The sequence below is a fragment of the Sceloporus occidentalis genome, unplaced genomic scaffold (genome assembly GCF_023333645.1).
Source record: "Sceloporus occidentalis isolate IW3139 unplaced genomic scaffold, rSceOcc1.0.p SCAF_22, whole genome shotgun sequence".
NCBI lineage: Eukaryota > Metazoa > Chordata > Lepidosauria > Squamata > Phrynosomatidae > Sceloporus > Sceloporus occidentalis.
Window position 1 is genome coordinate 9,760,552 of NW_028317002.1, and position 24,005 is coordinate 9,784,556.

A 24,005-nucleotide genomic window follows, 5' to 3' on the forward strand; every position below is an offset into this window, starting at 1 on the left:
AAAGAAGATAGCTAAAGGGAAATAAGTTAGATAAAGAGAGAGACAAAGGATGAGAGATTGAAAAAACAGATGTGAAGCGGAGGAGATAATGAGAAAGCAGGGATATAATGAAGAATGGGGGAGATAAGAGAAATGGAACAGATGAGATAGACAAAAAGGGTATAGATAATGAGAAAGGTGGTATCAAAGAAAAGGGGATAAACAAAAACAGGTGTAGGGAAAAAAATGGAGAGATAAAGTAAAAGAGGAGGAGAGAGAAAGAGGAGGAGAGATAAACAGGATATAAGAGAAAGAGGAGAGGCGATATACAAAAAAGACGAATACAGGGAAAAGGTGAGGTAAAGAGAAAGATGAAGAGAGATAAAGAGTGGAGGGGACATACCCAGACATTTTGGACAATGCTATGCTTCCAACTTTGTGGGAACAGTTTGGGGAATGCCCTTTTTCTGTTTAAGCATTACCATGCCCCAGGTCCATAAAAACATGGTTCGATGAGATTGGTGTGTGGAAGCACTTGATTGGTCCGCACAGAGCCCTGACCTCAACCCCATCGAAGACCTGTAGGAGGAACTGGAAGAGCCTTTCCAGAAGCTGTTATAAATGCAAAGGTAGGACCAACTACATAATAATGGCTGTGTATTTAAAAAGCAATGTCATAAAAGTCCCTGATGGTATAATGGTCAGGTGTCCCAATACTTTTGCCCATATAGTGTATGTGTGTGTCCATTAAACCCCTTGTGCCCCATTCTTGCCCAACTCCCAAATCTTTGAAGGTGAAATCTCATTTTTCTTTATGACAAATATCAAAATGCATTTCACACAATAGTTTGTTACATATTGCCATTTCCAGTTTACACTGATATCTCAAATTAACATTAATAATTTATTTAATGCTAACTAAACATTTAACTATTACACCTACAACCAGTGATGTCACAGCACAAGCCACTGCCAGCCCACGTCGAATTATCAGCTGCTTCACCGAGAGAACTACTTCTGTAACACAATCTTCTTTCTGTTCCAACTTTTCTGTGGGTTTGTCACCAGAACAAATATCTGACAAAATAATATTTCCAGTATCGTTTTTATCCTGTACACCACACGAGTCAAAATCTGTTTCAATATAAGAGACAGTAGGAATTATATTGGACTACTTCACCATAGTCGGCTCACCCAAATATGACTAATGCCACTGCAGCCAGACACTATGACTGTAATGGAAACTTTTAGGAATTTATGAGTGTTTTTTTGTACAAATCACCTACCATTTTTATCCACATCTGAATTGAGACTCACTGTCTGTGCAGTGAAAGGACCAGGAACCTTTCTCTTTAGTTTTACTCCAGCTCGAATTTGAGCCTGAAGAAAATAATTATGAGAAATAAACACTTAAAGGTGAAGTATATGATAAATCAAAACATGTTGTCTTCTGTCTGGCTGATGGAGGGTGCCAGTACCTCCCATAGCAAAAGAAAAAGTTTCCAGTACCCTAGAGTCATAAAAAACTATTATGTAAATATAGAAGTCACTGAACTTGATGTAGTGTCTGTTTTTGTGGTATATGGATTCTTGTAATACACTATAGACAAATGTCATATTATGGTGTCCCAAGCCTTTATCTCACCCCCCACTCTGCACACGCTTTTTGTGTACTCAGCGTTTACATACCTATAGGCATGAAACGTGCAAAAATTATGTCACAATACTGTAAAAGCATACTATCCAATTATAGCCCCATCTCCTTTTCTGTGTTCTGCTCAGGTGATGAGAGAGCCAGCTATAAAATAAATCTGTGGGAGGTGCCAATCAAAAGCCTGAGTATCACCCTCCATCTAATCCCCTGGAGGTTATTTAAGTGCCATTTATTAAGACCAGACCTCATGCCCTCTGCCTCCATCCTTGCTCTCTGGGATAGAGATTAAACAAAATGAAATAATCCTACCTAGCCCATGACCACCTAAGGGGGGATGAGATCCATCCAAGAACCCTTTGGGTGCCATGGGTCAATCTAAAGATGATCAGCAAAGAAACTATATTTTGCCCAATATAGGATGCCAAGGAGCCATCCAAAAAAATACAAATGAAAAAAAGCCAGACTGAAAAATAAAAAAGCCAACACAAATAAATAAATAAATTACAGCACTTTTTATAGCTGATATGTTGTCAAGAAGCACTATACTGTTTGTGAGGCAACATTTTTGATGTTCATTTTGTCTTTTCTAAAGCTCCTTTAATTTTTTTTTGCCATAAATTTACAGTGAAAATATATATTGGTGTGAATATATATATTGGTGTAAAATGTTGCAAAAGCTAAGTAAACAAACATGAAAGCAGGGAGGAGCAACAGGAGAGGAAAAGTGCTTCTGAAACAACGTGAAAATATACAAATCCCTGATATAAAGGGATTTAAGAGAAATTTGGTTTGCAAGAGGCACAGTTTACCCAACGTCAATTGTGAGGAAAAAATAGACATTACCTCTTGACATACTTTGTCCCAATTTAACTGTACAATATACGTTCCAAATATAGAGGCTTGAAGGAAAACACAGCTAATCATTCCACACCAAAGGCCTTGAAAAGACAACACAGTCTTAAACATGGTAATAACATAAAATGCCAAGCTCTTCCATAAACTAGCACTAATTTGTGCAGGAATTCAATAAAATAAATGAAACCATTTGCACATCAGTAACCAGAGTGACTGGACAAAGGTGTGTCATTCTATAGTTACCAGCTACCATCTAAGATTATACAGAGGTTAGCTAGATTTTTGTAGATGTTTTTACACACACACAAATTGGCTTTTCTTTCTCTCTTTTAATCATACAGATTTTACCTATAACACCCAGTTTCACAACAAACATCAGGGATATTCCTATAGGCAAACCGATAATGTAATACACAACAGCATTCACAGTAGCACCAATCTTCTGCTTTCCTGTTCCCCGTAATATTCCACCACAGGTGATCTAAAAGCAATAGTGAAATATGTTACTAGGCAACCTACACACAACTATGATTTATGGTAACCTTTAAAGTGCCTGATACACACTGACGTAACTACAGGGGTTAGTGCCTCTAGGGGGCCCGGTGTGACCTCTGCAACCCCCTTCTTCCTGTCTCCTCGTACCGGTTCAAAATAGTTTAAAAAGAGCCCTTTCGACCTGGACCGCACTGATATAAACTATGTTGAACTGGCACAGGGAGACAGGAAAGCACAGTGTGCACGACCAGCCAGAGAGAAAGCTGCAGGAGCATTGAGAGGTATGCGGAGGTGGGAGGTGTGAGCATGCATGTTTACTTCTGTGTGTGTGTAAGCATGCGTTCTTCTGTGTGTGAGCATGCATGTATACTTGTGTGTGTGAGTGAGCATACATGTGTATTTGTGTGTGTGTGAGCACGGATGTAAAATTGTGTATGTGTGCATGAGCATGGATGTGTAATTGTGTGTTTGTATGAGCATGGATGTGTAATTGTGTGTTTGTATGAGCATGGATGTGTAATTGTGTAAGTGGGGTGAGATGGTGTGTGTTAGTGAGACTGTGTAAGTGTGTGTAATTTGTGTAAGTATGCTTACATATGTATGTTGGGGGCAAAGAAGGCACAGACCAGCTGTTGAAGTTGGGGGCCTGTGTCAATTTTTCACACCAGGGCCCCATGGTTTCTAGTTACGCCTCTGCTGATACATATGTCATACGTAAGCTTAGGTGGCCAGCTACGTACTACTACTACCTCTCTAGTGCCCTAAAAATTTAGTTGGTGTGTGTAGACATAACCTAATCTTGCTATACCTAAGTATACATACACAATAGTGTCGAAAAGTCTATTAACACAACCTGTTTTTATTTTGGCATTTCTGAAAAACAAATTTGTGTGACAAAATATACGGTACTTCTCAAACAAAAATACATAATTTTCATTAAAACCAAAGCTCACAATATTTGGTATGACCACCATATACTTTAACACTGGCATTGACTCTACAAAATTTTGCAGAATATTACAATGCACATTCCAGCAATCCTTCAGGCAAAACATTTGAAGGCAGATAAGAACCATTTGGCTCAATGTGCTTACACTTCACCATAGAGTTTCCATCAGGGCATACATAAACAATATAAGTACATTTTTATGGGCCAAAATTCAAGTGTTCCATAGGCAGGATGATCATAAGGATCGTGGGAGTTGTAGTCTACAAAAGTGGATTCACTAGCAATGTAGAAAGGGTATATTATTTACTGTAAGTAAATGTGTATATTCACTTATAGTGTCTTTATTTACTCTATTGATGGCATTTACCACCACCTTATGTGTGTCTACTTGCCATCATGTTGCCTATTGTACTTGTGGAAATGTGTGCAATCCACATGTGTATACAACTATATTAATATACAGTATTTAATAAGGATGTTGGAGCTTCAAAAACATGATTCCATTTTTATTTAATAAGGATGTTGGAGCTTTAATTTATTTTTATTTTATTATATAAATAAGCAAATTTGTGGAAATTTATACCCCTATACTACAGTATGTGATACTCATTGGAAGGACAAGGCATGTAAAAAAATGTGTGTATACTTACGGAAATAGCTTCGAGTACATGAAATGGGGCAAAAGAGCAGCAAGAGCCTTGAAACCAGGTGAGTAATATCTCTGTGTATAAAATATATATTATTTCTATATATTTAGAAGCATATTTTAACCATAGGTATAATACTATATATTCAATCTAGGCCAAATTGGGGATTAGTTCACAAAGGGAGTTTTACACAGGGGCATACCTAGTGTATTTTGGCACCTGGGGCGGATCCTTATGTGGCACACACACACACACACATACTTTAAAACTGCATAGCTTCTATCGTTTTATATACTGGCGCACACATTGAAGGTGGTACGGCATTACTGTTATTATATACTAAGGCAGACACTGACGGTGGTACGGCATAACACCTATCACTATGTACTGAGGCAGACATTACAGGGGTACAGCATAACACCTATCACTATATACTGAGGCAGACATTGACGGGGGTACAGCATAACACCTGTCACTATATACTGAGGCAGACATTGACGCTGGTACATCGTAAGCCCTATCACTATACATTGAGCCAGACATTGACAATAGTGCAGCATAACCCCTATCACTATATACTAAGCCGAAAAAAACGAAAATTCAGCATTTACTTGGCCGAAACCGAAAACGAACCCCCACCATACAAAAAAACTCACACTTTTATTTAAAGTAAGTAACACGCCAAAATTGGACAAAAAAAATCAATAACAATATTAATATATATATATATATAAATATGATTGTTAACAGCAATCACACTTCTATCATGCCCAGATTCCAGCATGTACTAGCTGACTTGGCATGATAGGAGTGTGATTGCTAACAGCAAGCACACTCCTATCATGCCCAGCTTCTAGCATGTACTGGTTGCCTGGGCATGATAGGAGTGTGGTTGCTGTTAGCTCTCATATATATATATTTAATATTGTTATTATTATTGTTCACATGTGAACTCAGCACTGGAGGCATAGCATCAGACATACAAATCCCATATTTGCAGGTATACAATAATAATGTATGGAAACATAGCATTGCAGGTATAGATCAACTGGAAATCACATAAAAACCTGCGTCCACACTGCCCATATAGAACCTGACCAGCACCCAAATTACACACATAGGACTTACCATCTTTGGCCCCAAACAGCTCAGCCTGTGCCATTTTTGTCCCATAAACATCATGCCTGTGTCATCTTGGTCCCCAAGGCTCAAACATCCTGCTTGTGTCATCTAATTAATTCACATCATTTATTCTCTCACCCATTCACACAAATTTACACATTCATTAATGCATTCTCACAAACCCATTACCCCCTCTCACTATCTACCCCCTATCCCTCCCTTCTCACTATCCACCCCCCTCTCCCTCCCTCCCTTCTCACTATCCACCCCCTTCTCCCTCCCTTCTCACTATCCACCCCCTTCTCCCTCCCTTCTCACTATCTACCCCCTCTCCCTCCCTTCTCACATCTACCCCCTCTCCTTTCTCACCATCTACCCCCTCCCCCTCCTCACTATCTTACCCCCCTCTCCCTTCCTTCTCACTATCTACCCCCCTCTCCCTTCCTTCTCACTATATAACCCCCTCTCTTTCCCTGACGTCATATTCTGGCGCTCAGCATGACAGGCTGGCACCGCGACGGAGTTAGAGGCCTCGCGAAGGAGACTGAGGGGCGCCTAGCGGTTGCTGGGCGTCCCTCTCTCTCCTCTGTGTCAAGAAAAAAAAAAAGTGACGAGGCTTGTGGAGGTAGGATTTTTATATCTATTTAAATCAATACTATACCCCTCAATCCCACAGGACAGAGAAGGGGAGAGGCACAGGATGGGGTTTTGTGGCTCTATAAAGAGTTTTTGAAAACTTTAACCCTCTCATCCCAATATGCAGGAGAACTAAATACTTCTAAGGGGTTTAAAATATTTTTTTGTCCAACATAAAACGAGGCATTGGATGGTTAAGATAAAATCACAGGGGTGGGAGTTTACTTGAGGCATCCCCATGAGGTTTATTGTATTACCTCTGCGCAACAGCACATAGGGTGGGAGCTGGAAGGGGTCCCTTGGTTATTTGGGAGTCCTGGAGACTCCTGTCTTTTTTATCATTTGTTTTGCAGGGGAGGAGTTTGATGTTCTTTACTTCATTTTGAGAATTTCAGACAAATGGCAAAAGATGAATGTGCTTTCATTCAGCTTACATACCCTCACCAAAAACTTGCAAAATTCTTGCATAATATTCTCAAGCAATTGTTAACAAATATTATTTGCATTATTAGTATGAGAGGGCATGAGTAAATCGTGTTGTTAGTGGAATTAAAACAAAGTGGCTTGAATGTGGCAAAACAATGAACTTGGATAAAAATTTTGATGGCACGTTTTTAGCGAAAGAACCTGTATGCAGGTTAGGAATCCTGTTGCCTGTAAACTGTCGTTGCTTTTTAACCCCTGGACGACAATTGACGTGGCAGGCATATGACGGAAAAACATCCAGTTGATGACGATTGATGTATCTGGCACATCCTGACTTTCAACAAGTGTAGAAAGCGATCAATGATATATAATTTGTGTGAGAACAGTAAATGAGAGAGAAGAAAATTTACAACTAAACACAAACACCACAGAAATGTTAAAACAGACACTGTCACAAAGGGTACAAAAAATAAAATGTGCCATTGTCACAAAGGGGTTAATGTATTCTTAGTAAAATCATTGCTTACATTAGAAAGGTAAATACCAACCTATTTGAAGTAAATATGAATGGAACGTATTCTTTCAATCCAACGACAAGAGCAGCAGTCAGCACAGAAATAAACACTAATATGAAACAAGAAGAGTGGATTAGTAAAAAAAATAAATCTTTTTTCACATTGTAATAAGCAAAACTAGAGTAAAGAAAACTGTTTATCAGCACCAAAACACGAATAAGGGCAGGAATAAACAGGAGGGGGGCAATGGGGCAATGATTAAAGCATATTATAGTGGACCTTTCATAAGATCTTAAAATGTTGTGGTCACATCAACATCCAATGCTTTTTCATATATTTAAAGTAAAACAGTATATTTTCCCCAACAAAAAGGTCACAAACCAATTCTAAATAGTGTAATATGATATAGCATGACTGCTAATGTTAAGTGTCTTACTCAAGTATATGCATTCACCAGAATAACAAATAATGAAATAGCCTGACTGGCTCTGAGATAAAACATCAGGCTTAATACTCCCTTCATGAGCATTTATATATTCTCAAGGAGCCAGTAATCACTGTGTGGACTGTCTGTAGAAACTAGTGTATATCAGTTCTGTTCCAGGAGCATCTGTCTTTGTCTTTAGTAACTCTGTGAGTACATTAAGATAATCACTTAACAGTATTGGAAGGCAATATTGACATTCTAGTGCAGGGGCGTCCAACATGCGGCCCTCGAGGTGTGACCCGCGTGAGATCAGCAGCCAGGGCAACCAGGATCACAAGGGCCCTGCTGTTTACATGTGGGAGGGTCTTTTGTCAGCAGAACCCAGCAGAGTCACGTGAATGTACGTGACATCACATGACTCTGCTCCATTCCTGCTTCCTCTGTGCAGTACAAGAGAACGTAGAGGGAGGCCGCAGCCCCCGCTGAAGTCTGTGAGCGGCATTGAGCTGCAGTGCAGGTAAGGGCGTGGGGGAGGGTGTTTGAATGAGTATGCATGATTGAGGAAATGAATCTGTGAATGAATGAGTATATGAATGAGTGTGTGGGATAGCATGGATGTGTAACTGGGGGGCATGGTACAGGGTGGCTGTAAGTGATGTGCAGACCCCATCATGCTGGCAGCATCAATACATAATGGCGGCAGCTAGCAAGTTTTCAGCATGTACTGGCTGACTTGGCATGATAGGAGTGTGATTTCTAATAGAAATCACAGTCCCATCATGCCTAGGTTCCAGCATTTACTGGTTGCCTGGGTATGATAGGAGCGTCATGCCAAGTCATATTGTTGAATTTTTTGTCCAATTTTGGTGTGTTACTTACTTTTAATAAAAGTGTGGTTAACACACCAACATTGGAGAAAAAAAATATAACAATATTAATTTATATATGATTGTTGACAGCAGTCACACTCCTATCATGCCCAGCCAACCAGTACATGCTGGAATCTGGTTATGCCTGAGATTGCTGTTTATATATATATAATTATATATATATAGATAGAGAGAGAGATTATATACATACTGTTACTTACCCGTCCTCGGTTCCCACGTTGCCGCAACAGCCGCCACGAAGGAAAGGGAGACCCCCCTCCAACGCACGGCCACCTCCACAGCAGCCACCACGAAGGAGAGGGAGACCCCCCTCCTATGCACGGTCACCTCCACAGCAGCCACCACGCAGGAGAGGGAGACCCCCCTCCAACGCACGGCCACCTCCACAGCAGCCGCCACGCAGGAGAGGGAGACCCCCCTCCAACGCACAGCCACCTCCGCAGCAGCCGCCTCGAGGAAGAGGGAGACCCCCCTGTACCGCACAGCCGCTACTGCTACCGTCCTCGGAAGTGCCACGCAGGAGAGGCAGACCTCTGGGTACACGGCGTCTTGCGCCAGCGCTCGCAAACTCCCAAACTGCAAGGCTATATGAAGGGAGGTTATGCCACACTCATGATGGCCGCGAGTCCCGGACACTGGAAGTGACGTCATGACGTTTTGTTGGGGTTCACTATTTAAACCTGCTCAGTTCAGTTATGCCTTGCCTTCTGATGGTTGTCTATGCCTTGTGCTAGCTCCCAGATAACGTTTTGATTACTGTTTCCCGTGTTTGATACTGGCTCGTCTGACTTCTTGGTTTTCCTGAATCCTGACCTCCGCTACGTTTACCGTTTATCCTGATCTCCTGAATCCTGACCTCGGCTACGTTATACGACTATCCTGCTCTCCGGAATCCTGACCTCGGCTTGTTTGACCTTGTTCTCTCCTGGAGTCCTACTTGACCACGGAGTCTCCAAACTACTTGTACGTGACACATACATAGTTATTAACATTTTTGTACAATTTTGGTTTGTAACATACTTTTATTAAAAGTGTGGGATTTGTTATCTTTTAAAGGTGGGGGGTCATTTTTGGCTAAGTGAACCCTGAATTTTCGGTTTTGGTCCAGAACTTTCATTTTGGTGCATCCCTAGAATAAATAGAACTATTTCATTTTTATTTATCCTGAATCCTGAATTTGTAGTCACAAAACTTTCTAGGCCCAGAAATCAGTGAGAGGAAAAGTAAAGGCTTTGTGTCATTTACTTTATTTTAATCTGCATATCTTATTAAAGGCTATATATAAATGAGTGTGGCCCTCGAACGTATACAATTCTGATGAAGTAGCCCACTGCAGAAAAAATTTGGACACCCCTGTTCTAGTGCAACATTTTGTCTTCTCACTACAGCAACCAGTGTAACAACCCATTGGCTGCTATGGTTATAAGAACATAACTAAGTACTATGCAAGTGGGGTTGTGTAAACAACTTTGCAATGCTATACAGTTGTGCAACATTCAACATATAGTATCTGTTATTCTGATACTAGTTTTATAGTATAATTGTTACAGCATTCAATAAAACGTGTGTAACAAAAAAATGTTCTTACCAGTACATACAACAGAAACTTTAGCAATGAGTTTGGCTTGGTTCACATGTCCAGCACCCAAAGCATTACCTATTCTGATACTGGCAGCCACTGAAAAACCAACAGGTAGCTGTGAAGAAAATATATATATTTTAAATTATCAGCATGGGGCAGTTGTAAACATAAACAAGATAAACCATGAAAAATAGTTTAAAAAGCCAAGAGCCAATAAAACAAATAGCTTGATGAGAAGACAATAAAGGAAGGCTTACATAATGCCTGCCACCTTGGCTTGAAGACAGGGACATAATGTCAGGTTGGAAAGATACAACAATGTGAGGCATCATATTTATGCAATTATTGGTTAGGTGTTCCCAGTATGCAGAGTGGAGAAAAGATATGTACGAGAATATGGTGAAACATAAGGTGTAAGCAAATGTTTGAGGAAGGAGTCTGAAGATTTCCTGTGTGTCCTGTCATGTGTGTCCTGTGTTGATTATTAGTAAATGGAAATTAAAAGATAGTTGATAGATGAGGTCTTCTGCAAGCAAAACAGAAAGCAGGGGGCTATCCTAGCATATCAATATTATGCAATGATACACAATATAAAATGTATGTGCCGTTATTGGTGTATATCGACTGGCTTAAGGATCAGTGATGGAAAATAATTATATCCTGGTTTATCCTGACTATAAAAATTCAAAGAGCTCACAGTTAGCTCCAGCAAAATTTCTTACCATGTAACACGATGTCACCAGCTGCAGCATTATGGCTTCTGCTCCAAGTTCCACCACACTGATAAGACCTAATCACAAATATGTAACATAATGTTGTATGTATATATATATATATATATATATATATATATATATATACATCAATCAGCCATAACATTATGACCACTGACAGGTGAAGTGAATAACACTGATAATCTTGTTATCATGGTACCTGTCAGTGGGCGGGATATATTAGGCAGCAAGTGAACATTTCATCCTTAAACTTAATGTGTTAGAAGCAGGAAAAATGGGCAAGCGTAAGGATCTGAGTGACTTTGACAAGGACCAAATTGTGATGGTTAGATGACTGGGTCAGAGCATCTGCACCTCTTGTGGGATGTTCCCGGTCTGCAGTGGTCAGCACCTATCAAAATGGGTCCAAGGAAGGAAAAACATTGAAATGGGAACAGGGTCATGAGCAGTCAAAGGGTCATTGATACATATGTGGGGAGAAGGCTGGCCCGTGTGGTCAAATCCAACAGACAAGCTACTGTAGCTCAAATTGCTGATGAAAGGTGTGCATAACACAGTGCATAACAGTTTGTTGCATATTGGGCTGCGTAGTCCCAGCCCAGTCAGGGTACCTATGCTGACCCCTGTCCACTGTCAAAGGGCCTACAATGGGCATGTGAGCATGGGAACTGGACCACGAAGCAATGGAAGAAGGTGGCCTGGTCTGATGAGTCACGTTTTCTTTTACACAACGTGGATGGCCAGGTGCGTGCGCCTCACTTACCTGTAGAATACACGGCACCAGGATGCATCCATGGAGGCCCTGCCTCGCAACTTAGAGGACTTACTGGATCTGCACACCTTTAGAGGTCTAGTGGAGTCCATGCCTCGATGATATTAGGCCGCTGGTCATAATGTTATGGCTGATAGGTGTATGTGCTTATAGATACCTGTAGACTGCACTCAAAGCTCATGACTGTGACAGTACAGACATTCTACAAAATAGACACACACACACAGTAAGGGTTATCTAACATAATTATTACAAAGACACACAATTTAAACATAAAAATGCCACAAATGTGTCTACATTTTGTGTAGCAACTAACCTACTAAGAATTCTCCTATTTCAAAGCTCCACCACACTATACACATCATTAGCATGCTAGGAATCGCCAGGTGTATGAAGGTTCCCCATTCTTGGAGGCAATTTCTAGACCAACCTGAGAAAAAGCAACAATGAGACCATTTATCAAGACACATTATTTATATAGTATAGTAGTATGAGCAGAATAAAACATGGACAGCTTGTCTGCATTTCTATGGGTCTTCAATTATGATACCAACAAGTAAGATTTGGCAAAGGGAGGGAGGTCTTACTGTGTGTGTGTGTCTTACTGTGTTTGTGTGTGTGTCTTACTGTGTGTGTGTGTGTATCTTACTGTGTCTGTGTGTGTCTCACTGTGTCTGTGTGTGTCTTACTGTGTCTGTGTGTGTCTTACTGTGTCTGTGTGTGTCTCACTGTGTCTGTGTGTGTCTTACTGTGTCTGTGTGTGTCTTACTGTGTCTGTGTGTGTCTTACTGTGTCTGTGTGTGTCTCACTGTGTCTGTGTGTGTCTCACTGTGTCTGTGTGTGTCTTACTGTGTCTGTGTGTGTCTTACTGTGTCTGTGTGTGTCTCACTGTGTCTGTGTGTGTCTTACTGTGTCTGTGTGTGTCTTACTGTGTCTGTGTGTGTCTCACTGTGTCTGTGTGTGTCTTACTGTGTCTGTGTGTGTCTTACTGTGTCTGTGTGTGTCTTACTGTGTCTGTGTGTGTCTCACTGTGTCTGTGTGTGTCTTACTGTGTCTGTGTGTGTCTTACTGTGTCTGTGTGTGTCTTACTGTGTTCATAGCTTATTCAGTTATTGTAATAAATATTTTAGCCCATTTTTTAGCTCAAAATATTTTTTCCTTTTTTTTCTCCTCTAAAATCTAGGTGCGTCTTATCAGCAGGTGCGTCTTATAGAGCGAAAAATACGGTATGCACTCCGAAGCCTTGTTCATTTTGTTCACTTCTGTGCTGTGCTAATAGTTATTCAGGCCTTACTTATTCAAGCACCTCTACCAATGACGTAGGCTTGAATAACTTTATTAAACAGCACATAAGTTAACAAAATGGACAAGGCTTCGGAGTTTGTAGTTTGTAGAGGTCTGGCCCTCTAAAACCATTCCAATTTCTCATGTGGCCCCATGGGAAAATTAATTGCCCACCCCTGCCCTAAAACATACAAAATATTTATATGCAGCAAAAGAAATGAGAAAAAAATAACACGAGTGTATATTCTATGTAAATTCTGTTACATGTGTTTTTGGTTTCTTTGTTAAATATTCCAGTTACAAACCCAGCATACTAAATAAAAAAAATATCTGTGAAACAGTGATGTACTTTCTAATATTTGCCCTATAATTTACACAAATATATGGAATTCCTATAGAAAATGTTATATTTACAAAAGCAGGACACTTGAATTCTTGCATTTTAAAGGTAATTTTGTCAGTTTAACGGTTTTTCTATTTTATAAATTATTCATACTAAATGTTGGACTACACATATAAAATGGCATTAAAACTACTGTGGGTTCTTTAACAAAACAATACTATAGGTTGTGTGGGTACACTATTCCTGGAAAAGTGGCAGCAAAAACCCAGTCCTAAAGGGGTTAATCCACACTTGTTTGACACTGGTTTAAGGTAAATGACACAGATGCCAGGTTAAGTAGTTACAAGCATTAAATCAACTGCATACATGCACTACAATAAAATATATGTAGCTGCATTGATTGTACCTGATTGTTTAAGTATTGTGTCTGTAGCAGATAAAGGAAGACAGCCTGAAAAAACAAAAACAGGAATCAACAAAAAGAATAAAAAAGGGCAATTCCAATGTATTTGCTTATTAAATTAACATTCCTGTAGCTCATACAGCACCGCTAACGAAAAATGCATATTAATGTACTTTACAAGCACTTTACTATGCATTCAACACTTACCTTGTTAAAAACCAATCACTGTCAAGAAAGTGCTCCCATGGAGATCAATAGGAATGCTTTGTGCAGTCATATTAGACACCCTGGTGCTGGCTGACATTGAGTATAGTGCGCATGTGTGCTGATAAGCAGGATATATATTTCTCCCCATCCTGCTGTGCCAGTCACTGGGTTCAACCTATCTATATACATATTGAGCTTGCTCGGTCAATCAAAAAAAGACCGTTAGAGTGGCCCAATGATGACACACACATTTTTGTGTATATCCTGAATTTACAAAACCAAGGACTGATTATGGTTTGAGTCTGTTATGACATTTGATGCCTTAGGTCCCATAGACAGCCGGGATATTGCCAAACACTGTTTTAACTCCAATATGCAAGGGTCAAGATAGACTAATGTTTGGTGGCTCTGAGAGGGACAATAGAAGACCCTGATATGTTTACAAAAGACGGATACAAAAACAGGTGGGTAAACAAGAAGAGGTGAACTTTGCAACCTGAGACACCACCAACCAAGGACCTTTAAAGAAAATCACTTATTGCAGTTGTCTGAGCATAAACATTTAACATAAACTGAACTGTTTGTTATTTCAGCAAGGGCCAAAGTCTGAACTCTTAACATATTGTAGCATTAGTAGAATCAGCAAAATACAAATAATATGTATACAAATTGATTCCATACATAATACCAAAAAGTACTTAATTAACAGTGCAACATGTTACCTGTATTTTGGAATCAATCCCATTTGATTATCATATCTATTGATAAACTCAATATGACAATTCTATATCTAGGGAAATAATATAACCAATAAAAGTATTTCAGTCATGCATTATTATATTTTAATCTAAAGTCAATTCTTGTATTCAATGGATCAATATGTGGCAGTTAAGGTATACATACATGGGGAAAGAGTGCCATCTACTGATTAGGGTCCCCAGGGGCCAAGTTAATTATTGTTAACTAAAACACACCCGTAACAAATGAAAACCCAGACTTTACCCAAAGTTCTTCCCACGTACAAACATGGGGCAAGAAACTGATAAGAGGGAGATAATCGTTAAATAGGGAGAATGAAGAAAAAGGAGAGAACCGGAACAACCCCTAGAAGCTGAGAATTTATGACTGGTTGAGGATGCTTATTAACTACACTCCCCACAGAGTTCCTAGGTAACATCTTAAGGTTTCCTTTTATTTTAAATATTTTTAATTGATGTCTAGTTTTATTTATATTGTGGATTGAACTCATCCCAAGATAATAGTAGCATAGTTATATCCTATTCTATCTGCAGTCTCAGTGAGATATAACTGAAATAAGAAATACTGTTAATAATAGATATCAGTTCTCTACATTTATAACCAAATAAGGGACCTTAAATTATATGTTGTAGATTACCAACGGTAAGTAAAAGTATTGGCCTAGTATTGTTGCATTGTAATAACTGGTCTTCTTGGTATCACTTGGCAGGATTGTTAGATAAATAATTATATTCTGAACCGTGTAATATTATGGGCTATACAGCATATGCTGGGATTTGTTCATTGATTTGCATTGTAGTCTAATTGTGGTAAGGTGGTAAGATTATATACAATTAGGAACCTTGTTTGCCCAGAGATCTTTGGATAAAAGAATTGTCTTTGTGATTTGATATTTGATGTAACAAATAGGTGGTAATTGTAGGTTGATTGTGGTGTATCTTTAGCGTGTATTGTTAGAATGATATCCATTTTAAACAAAGTTTCCTTTCGATCACTGTCTAAAACAAAGAACTACAGGGTTCCTGAGGTGTATATGTAGGTCTGGACATATTTATGCAGTATTCTATGTCTTCCATATACATGAGGCCTGACCCCAACATAGATACCCCAACATGTCTATACATCAGTAATAATGTGCAGAATAGATGGCCATCACAGCCTAGTTGTACGACATATGGGTCTTAACATTCTATGTAAACTATTTGGAGAAAAAGAAGGACTGTGACTGTCAATTGTCTTATGATGATCTATAACAAAGATATGGTTTGCATATAACCATAATCAGGGCCGGCCTTTGGGGTGTGCGACCTGTGCGACCGCACAGGGCGCCACACTCCAGGGGGCGCCGCCGCCACAGCGGGGTCCGAAGCCGCCGCCGCCGCGTCCGCTGCCGCCCCCTCTGCACCTAAATTAAAACATCGGGGGTTTTTTTGTTTTGTTTTTTTTTACTTTATTTAACATCCTCCATGTTAAATAAAGTTTTTTTAACTTTATTTAACATGGAGGATGTTAAATAAAGTTAAAACAAAGAAAAAAAAACAATGTTTTCATTTATGTCCCGGGCAGGGGCGCCGAGCAGTCGCTTGTGAAGTTTTCAGCAACCGCTCGGCGCCCCTCACTCTCCGTGACTCCATCGCGGTGCCGCGTTTTATGCTGAGCGCCAGAATATTCCGGCGCTCAGCTGTGAAGCCCGCACCACGGGAAGACGGACGCCTCCTGCTCCCACCGCTGGACTCAACAAGGTAAGTAAGGGGAAGTGGCAGGGGGGGGCAGTAAGAAGAGGGGGGGATCAGTGAGAAGAGGCAGAGGTGGTAGATAGTGATACAGGGGGATAGATAGTGAGAAAGGGGAGTTTTGTTACAAGTTTTTATTCCTTTCTTTTTTTGGGTTGGGGGGGGCGCCAGAGGAGTAGTCTGCACAGGGCGCCAGAACACCTAAGGCCTGCTCTGACCATAATAAGTGAAAATGTAGCAAAATTAGTTTCTCAAACAAGCTCCTGCTGGCCTTCTCCTTTTTCTTAAGCAAATACATTAACAGTTTTCTAAATCTACTCATAGACCACCAGCAGTTATTTATATCACTAAAGTGCAAGATGCAAGATGGTCTGCCCTTAAGCATAGACATTTTATAGGAATCAGATGACAATAGCCCCCACCCCATTTCTTGTATTCGACATTCCACAGTTTTCCTTCATACTGTACACCTTGTGGATGCAGAAAGCAAGAAATTTGATGCTGTAACTTGTTGCAGGGCATCAATGAGCCACACAAATACTTTGCCTTTCTGCCCCATAACATAAATATGCAAGAGGGGTGTCCTCTATTGGGAAAACCTAATAAATACAATCAAAACATGAATTTGGGGGACAAAAGTACACTAATATTTCCAGAGTAAATACCCACTTACAGGAAGTGCTGGGATAAATATCATCACATATGCTTGTGTTAACCTACAAGGAAAACTGAAAGTTACTCCTAGTCATTCATTTCACTGTTATATTAAGAGGTTTTTTTATTAAGAAGACACAAATGAAACACCAATTTAAGACATTAAAAAAGATACAGATATGTTAATACAGACTAGTCTAAATTTAGCATTGTGACAATGCATTGTGAACCCGTACATGTACGGGCATGGTCGTGAAGGGGTTAATCAGTTAGTGGTCATGTAAACAGGATTCCGATACTTTTTTCCTGCATGCTGATAAGCTGATCCAGCTACAGATCAGCTGCCAGTATGCAGGACCATTTGCTTTTGTAGCACTAAGTATTGAGACAGGTAACTAGAGTATTCTGCTGGTTACACCAACGGATTCCTTTATAGAAGCAGTAATTGAATAGTTTCTGTGTTCAAATTCAGAAGTAGATGCTGGCCAATCACTGTCCAGGAGCACTTTGTCCTTTGCAACAGTTTATTAAAATATTGTGTTGTTTTCTTTCATAAAACAGCTCTAGTTTTTGCACACTATAATGTTTTTTAGCAGCTGCATTTTAGACTTTTTTGTGTTATGTTAGCACAATTAATTACAATGGGTCAGTCGTTATCACTGAATTGCGCACTCTGACTAATGAATTTCATTCATTAGCATTTTCATAAAGAATCTGCTAAGTTTGGTGTTTGAGCAGGGGATCACCCAAAATATCACATGACTGAGTAAAATTTCAATCTAAATAAGATAAAGGAAGTTTATTGGAACAAAGTGTGATAAAACCACAATTCTAACCTTTTTTTCTGTATACAGAACTGTAGTTTATTCTCAAGGGGAAACAGATGAAATAGTGGTTCCTTTGCGTTTGACTCTGTTGCACGCTATAACCCTACCATTTGCTCAGTAATGTGTTACAATCCAAAAAGCTAACATGTATTTTAGTTGATTTTGTAAAATAAAGGTATAAATGAAGTGTAATCTAACCTGGCGACTTCAGGGTTCTGTCTGAAGAGAAGCAAGATGTATTCAGTGTTAATGAAGATGGCCGAGCATGGAAAACAAAACAGAGACAGGATCAGAATCCCCCTCTGTAAAATAATTCCAATTTGTTTCATATTTTTACCGCCATATGTCTAAAACAAGATGGAATGAACACGTAAATTATTACACAATACTTTGGATTTTTACATAGACAATAGTTACTATAAACTAAATAAACTCACATATCTGTGTTTACAGGTTAAAATAAGTAACATATTCTCATTTATGCTGTAAAGGTTGTCACTATGTATTCACGATCTGGTAAGGTGTAGCATAAGTCTCGCAAAATTTGTATACATGTATCTTAGTCTGATTTATTTGGAATTGTCTTTGTTACACCTCTGCATGTATTTTGCGGCTCCATTGTGACACTTCTTTCTTGCATTACTATAAATAAATGAGACTTGACAAAAAAAAAAAACGTCACACAAACCCCAATAAATATTTATAAATATAAAAAAAAAATAAGTAACGTATAGTTATTAAAACACATCTTCTGTGGGTGCCATTTTGGCTCCCTGCTCTCTGGATGTGCATAACTAATCATTCCCAATAACATATCTTCATCCTCTTATTAAGTTTCTGAAAACTGTTGATTGATTCAAGCAGCATTTGTGAGTGTGTGAGGTGAAATGACATTAGGAGAGGAAACCAAATTAGAAAATGCTAGTTGTCTTGCATTAAGGTCTTTTGACTAAGATAAGGCTTTCTTTGCACCAGCAGAAAGAAGAAACCAGTGAAGCAGGAAAATAAGAGAAATCCTGTTGCGGCTACAAACTCCAGAGTGCAGTTCCCTAATGCTCAGAGGAAAGAATGTACATTAGTGGCGTGTTTGAGTGGGCAGTAGTTGGTGGACAGTGGTAGTATAAAAACAATTATTTTTATGTTCAATATTGTTGTAAACAAATTACTTAATAAAAACAAGCACATAAAAATAAGAATTGTACAATTTTGTTAAAATACACTTTGGTAGTCTCTGAATTTATGTACTGACACCAAAAATGATTTTGTGGGGAACCTGGTACATTTTGCCAATACTGCCTTCTTCAGAGGTAAGTGATTGTAAAAATTGACGTGAACAGACTGACTTGATATGCCTATCGCTGTGTGGGTACACATCAGGTGCTGCCCCATGATGCTTTCAATATGAAAACATTTAGCTGGCTAGGGGAAGCAAGCCTGAGTTGTTGGTTCTTTTTTTCCAACCTTTTTTTTTTTCAAAGGACGCCAAAATCACTCGCAGTGGGCACGGAGTGAGTGTTCGGGGTTGCTCAATGCCTTGTTATCGAGGCATTTCAGCAACACCATTGAAGTTTACCCTCTTTTAAAAAGGGTGTCCGCCACAATACAGCGGCACTGGGGAGGGGCCAGAGATGGCCCCTGATGCCGATCTCGGTGTTGCTGAATGCCTCGACATTAAGGCATTACAGCAACACCGTTTAAGCGAAGAAAGTGATCGTACACACATATACACATAGACTGCCCCATACACATCTGCCCATCCACATAAATACATTGCCCTTACACACGGCTGCCCATACACACATACATACACATGGAGGCTTGTCCATACATACAAACATACTCACACTTGACCTTACAACATCCCTTTCTCCCCATCCACTACTCCTTTTCTCATATCTGTTACCTTTCTCCTTTTCTTCTCCCATTCTCTATATTTCATCCTATGTCTTCCATTCTGTAGTTGGAGTGCAAATTCTGTCACTCCAGACCTCTGCTTTGGTGCTCCCTATGTACTATGAGTTAGCAATTGATGTAGAGCGCCAGGATATAATGCCATATCCCGGCATTCGGCATTAATTGCCAGCACATAGTAATTAGAGAATACGGAAGCAGGGTTTTGTCAAATCTTTCCCTCCCTTAATGTTAGGCCGGTTACAGAAAGATAGTGATTTCCCCAACTGGCCCTGCTCATGGGGCAGCGGGCACCCTGTGGCCACCTGCTACCCAGACCAGCCCTGATGGTTCCTTGTCTGCACACTGCACCAGCCCAGAGGTGGCGGCCTATCAGGAAATCTCCTGGTATCCCAGTACATCCCTTGCCTACTGCTTTGTGCACCTGGGGCAGCCTCACAGCCCGCCCCCATAGATACACTACTGTTCTAGCGGCTCCGTGGTGAATCCCATTTTGATTCCCCATGTGCCTCCAAGAATGTGGGGCCCCTGGGCCACTGCCTAGTGTACCCATGTGTTAAGAAGGCACTGTTTTTGGCTACTGATGCAAATATACAGGTCATTTCACTTAAGAATTTTGTTTTAATCATACCTGAGATATGAGTGTATCAAGTGCAGAGGCCAAGCCTGTCCCAACAGACATTGCAGTAACATTTATGACCTAAAAGAAAAAGTCACACACCGTTACAGATTATTGGTTAATGTCTGAAAGTATTTGTCTAGACATATAATGTCCAGTTTTTTAACCTGGAAGAACTCATGCTATTTAGAAGCAGGGAACAAGGAAAAATCTAGTAAAACCCTGATAGAATGAATGTAATGTTTTCTTCAGGTAGGATTTTGTCTGTAAAAAATCTTCTTAGTCTCAATCGCCCTTGGGCTTCCAATATGACACCAAATATGTAGGCTAAAATACTTGCCTTAAATCCTGTTCTTCCACTACTGAATGAAATTCATATCTTCTAATTTAAATGCATTTATATAACATGTTGCTTTTGGTGTCAGGCTTGTAATACCAGTTATTTGTAAGGATATGGCAGAAAAAAGCTAAGTTTAACCTGATTAGTTTGTTTTCAAGCCAAGCCTTGTGACTATCCACAAACTGTTGGAAATAACTGATCTGAAATCACCCTTCTAGATAGGTCAGTCACTTATGCTAAACAATATGAAGGTATGGCTTGGGGTCACAAAAACATGAATAATGTTGCGTAGTACTCTGTTTTAAAATATGTAAGAATATTGACTATTATACACTGTTAGACAACAGACTGTATGCTAAACAGACATATGCATGCACCCTTTGTGTGCCAAGCATGGTTTTGTTGTTGTCACCAGACAACTGCTAGAATTCAGTTTGATGCAGCCAACCAAAAATGAGAATAAATATCAAAAAATACAAACTTGCTACCATTCCAACTTCTTTAAATGTTACCCTTGGGTCACTTACTAGGGCTGATTTTCCCTAATCAGGTGGCTCTGGGTTGATTTCAAATACAATAATGGAGGTTTACTCTACTAAAGAGATACCTAGAGACAAAGGTAGCCCAGACAGAACAAATGGTAAATCCAGTGTAATTTACAATGTAAACTGTATGAAGAAGTAATACCTACAGCAATAGCGAGTATCACAGAGTTCAGCTCAATCTTGCCTAAATGTCCACAGAAAATAGAGCTCACTATATTCACCAGGAACACCAGAATATTAGACAGAAACTGAAAAACAAAATGTAAGGCGTTTAGAGATGGAAATTTGTAGCTTAAATAATTCATTTTATTCTTGTTTCAACTGTAAGTTATCTACAGATACATTGAAAAATAGGCAATTACGGGGATGCGTTGCAAGGTACCTATATATTTTATATAGATAGATAAATACTGGGAACACATACAAAGTGCTGAACTACTGAAAGTATCTGTAAGTATATTTGTCATACATGATTCGTGTGCGGGCTGTGGTCACACATCTAGTATCTCCGCACTGCACACATTCTCTCCATGCATTGCTGCTGGCAAATAGCTCTTGTAGAGGACAACAGCATAAAATGTTGCTATACGGGCTTTACAGCAATCACATGGGAACAGAACAGGCAGAACTGTCAGTCTGAATAAGTTAACATGACCTCGTAAATTACCTTGCATTCTGTATAAATAATACTTTGAATATAAATAAACCAATATTCTGCATTAACTAATACAACGTATTTAAACAAAGTCTACTACTCCCATTACCAAAGGTCCAGCCATCGCACATAACTCCTTCACTTCACCCACGAATCCAGCAGGCAGAAGCCGGAGAAGACACCAGGGTAGACAGCTAGACTTTCCTCTTAGAGGCGAGCTCTCCGCTCCGCTTTTGGACTCCATTCCGGTCATTGCGCATTACCCCACGGACTCATCGCTGTCCCTGGCAGTGTCAATCATCCCCGCTATATGTGTGACTGCGGCAGATCCGCCCACTGAATACAGTCTGAGGAGCTAAGCAAACAGATAACTTGGAGGGCGGGTTGTTGCAGAAGCTAGGGATGTGCTTCAGGAATACGAAGTCGGCAGGGCTGGCCTAAGACTTTTTATATGACCTATTGAAAAGTATGTAAACGGGGGAGGATTAAAACCAAATGGGGCCCCAGGGGCAGGAGAGTCACAATGGCCTTATTCCACTTACTAAAATTCCCGTTTTGCAGGTGTTTATTTGTGCGACAAAATATCAGGCTGACACACAATGTTATTATTATGTTTTACTGATTTAACCCCTTCAATCCCAGGGGTTTTTGGTACCTCAAGTCCCAGAGCAATTTTGCCATTTTTGCGCTATGTCCGTTTATATATTGTTTTTTCAAGGAGAGATAGAGCTTTCTTTTGATACCATAGTTGGATGATTAGCTGAAAATTTAGAATGAGAAATTTAGTAAAAACTAGCGAAAATTAAAAAAAAACACCTAATTTCTTTTACATTTTCCCTCTGAATCCTCACAAAATTAGGTAAAGTGATGGAAATCCCCTCCAAGTTTATCAATTCAGGTGTCCTGATTTCAGAAATACCTAATTTATATAGATTTTCCATACTTTCTCAGCACCAGGGAACATGCATATGGCTTAATGGGTTTGGGGGTTGTGAACGGGGGGCAGGAGGGTTATACTGGGTAAATGTTATGCTAGGGCAATGGGATGTAAGGTTTTTAAAAAAATTTATGATTATCTTTTTATATATTTTTTTTACATTTTTTTATTTTATTTATTTTTTATATATATATATATTTTGTAAATGGTTAGAGGTCCTCTTAGGGACCTCCTGAACATGCCAGTGATGTCACAATGACATCACTTAGCTCACATTACTATTTTTTTTATTATTATTTATATTATTGTTTTAATTATTTTTTTATTATTATTATTTTTTTAATGACTAACCGTTTTTTTTTCTGTTTCAGGACGGGAGGGGGGGTGAGAGACATGGTTTCTCACTCCCCTCCCCGCGATGCCCCTGCATCGACCACACTGTGATCTCTATGCAGGTCCTCACAGACGTGCATAGAGATCACAGCGTCTGTGTCTCATCGGAGGACAGGATATCCCCTGCAGGGGATATCCTGTCCTCCGATGAACTTCTGGGTTATGTCAGCAGTGACACAACCCGGAAGGGAATGCCCGATTGCGCGATGTGTCCCTGACACAGCAAGAAGGGCTGGATGTACCGGTATGTCCATAGGGGATTCTTAGAATGCGTTTTTTGGACGCACCCGTACGTCCATAGGGGATTGAAGGGGTTAATTATATATAAGCAGTGCTTCTTACAGTACATATATCTAAGGGGCATGACGAGACTACAATAGACAGACTAAGGCAAACCAACACATTAGGTAAAGAGATTGTAAACAACAAATTTTACGTTACAACAAATTGGACTTACATGAGGACCCAACTCAAACACACTTGGAATCTAGAACTAAATTGAATTATTACTGCTACTGCCACCGAGGGAATTCAAACAAGCCATGCAAGGGGTTTAATTTTCAGTGCTAACCTATTACCATTTTATCTTACCCATGTTTTACACCTCACCACTACATTTCCTTCATGTCATATTCCCACCCACCCTGTCAGATTCCTTGCCGCTGTCATGCATTTTGCCTTAGCCTCCTGTCAAATCTGTTGCCCCAGTCAT

At 39.7% G+C, this 24,005-nt stretch overlaps 1 pseudogene; it reads right to left on the bottom strand.

Annotated features, from left to right (window-relative positions):
- Window positions 1-1,257: 1,257 nt before the first annotated feature.
- LOC149300991 (multidrug and toxin extrusion protein 1-like) lies at window positions 1,258-22,216 on the bottom strand (annotated as a pseudogene).
- Between the last annotated feature and the right edge of the window lie 1,789 nt (window positions 22,217-24,005).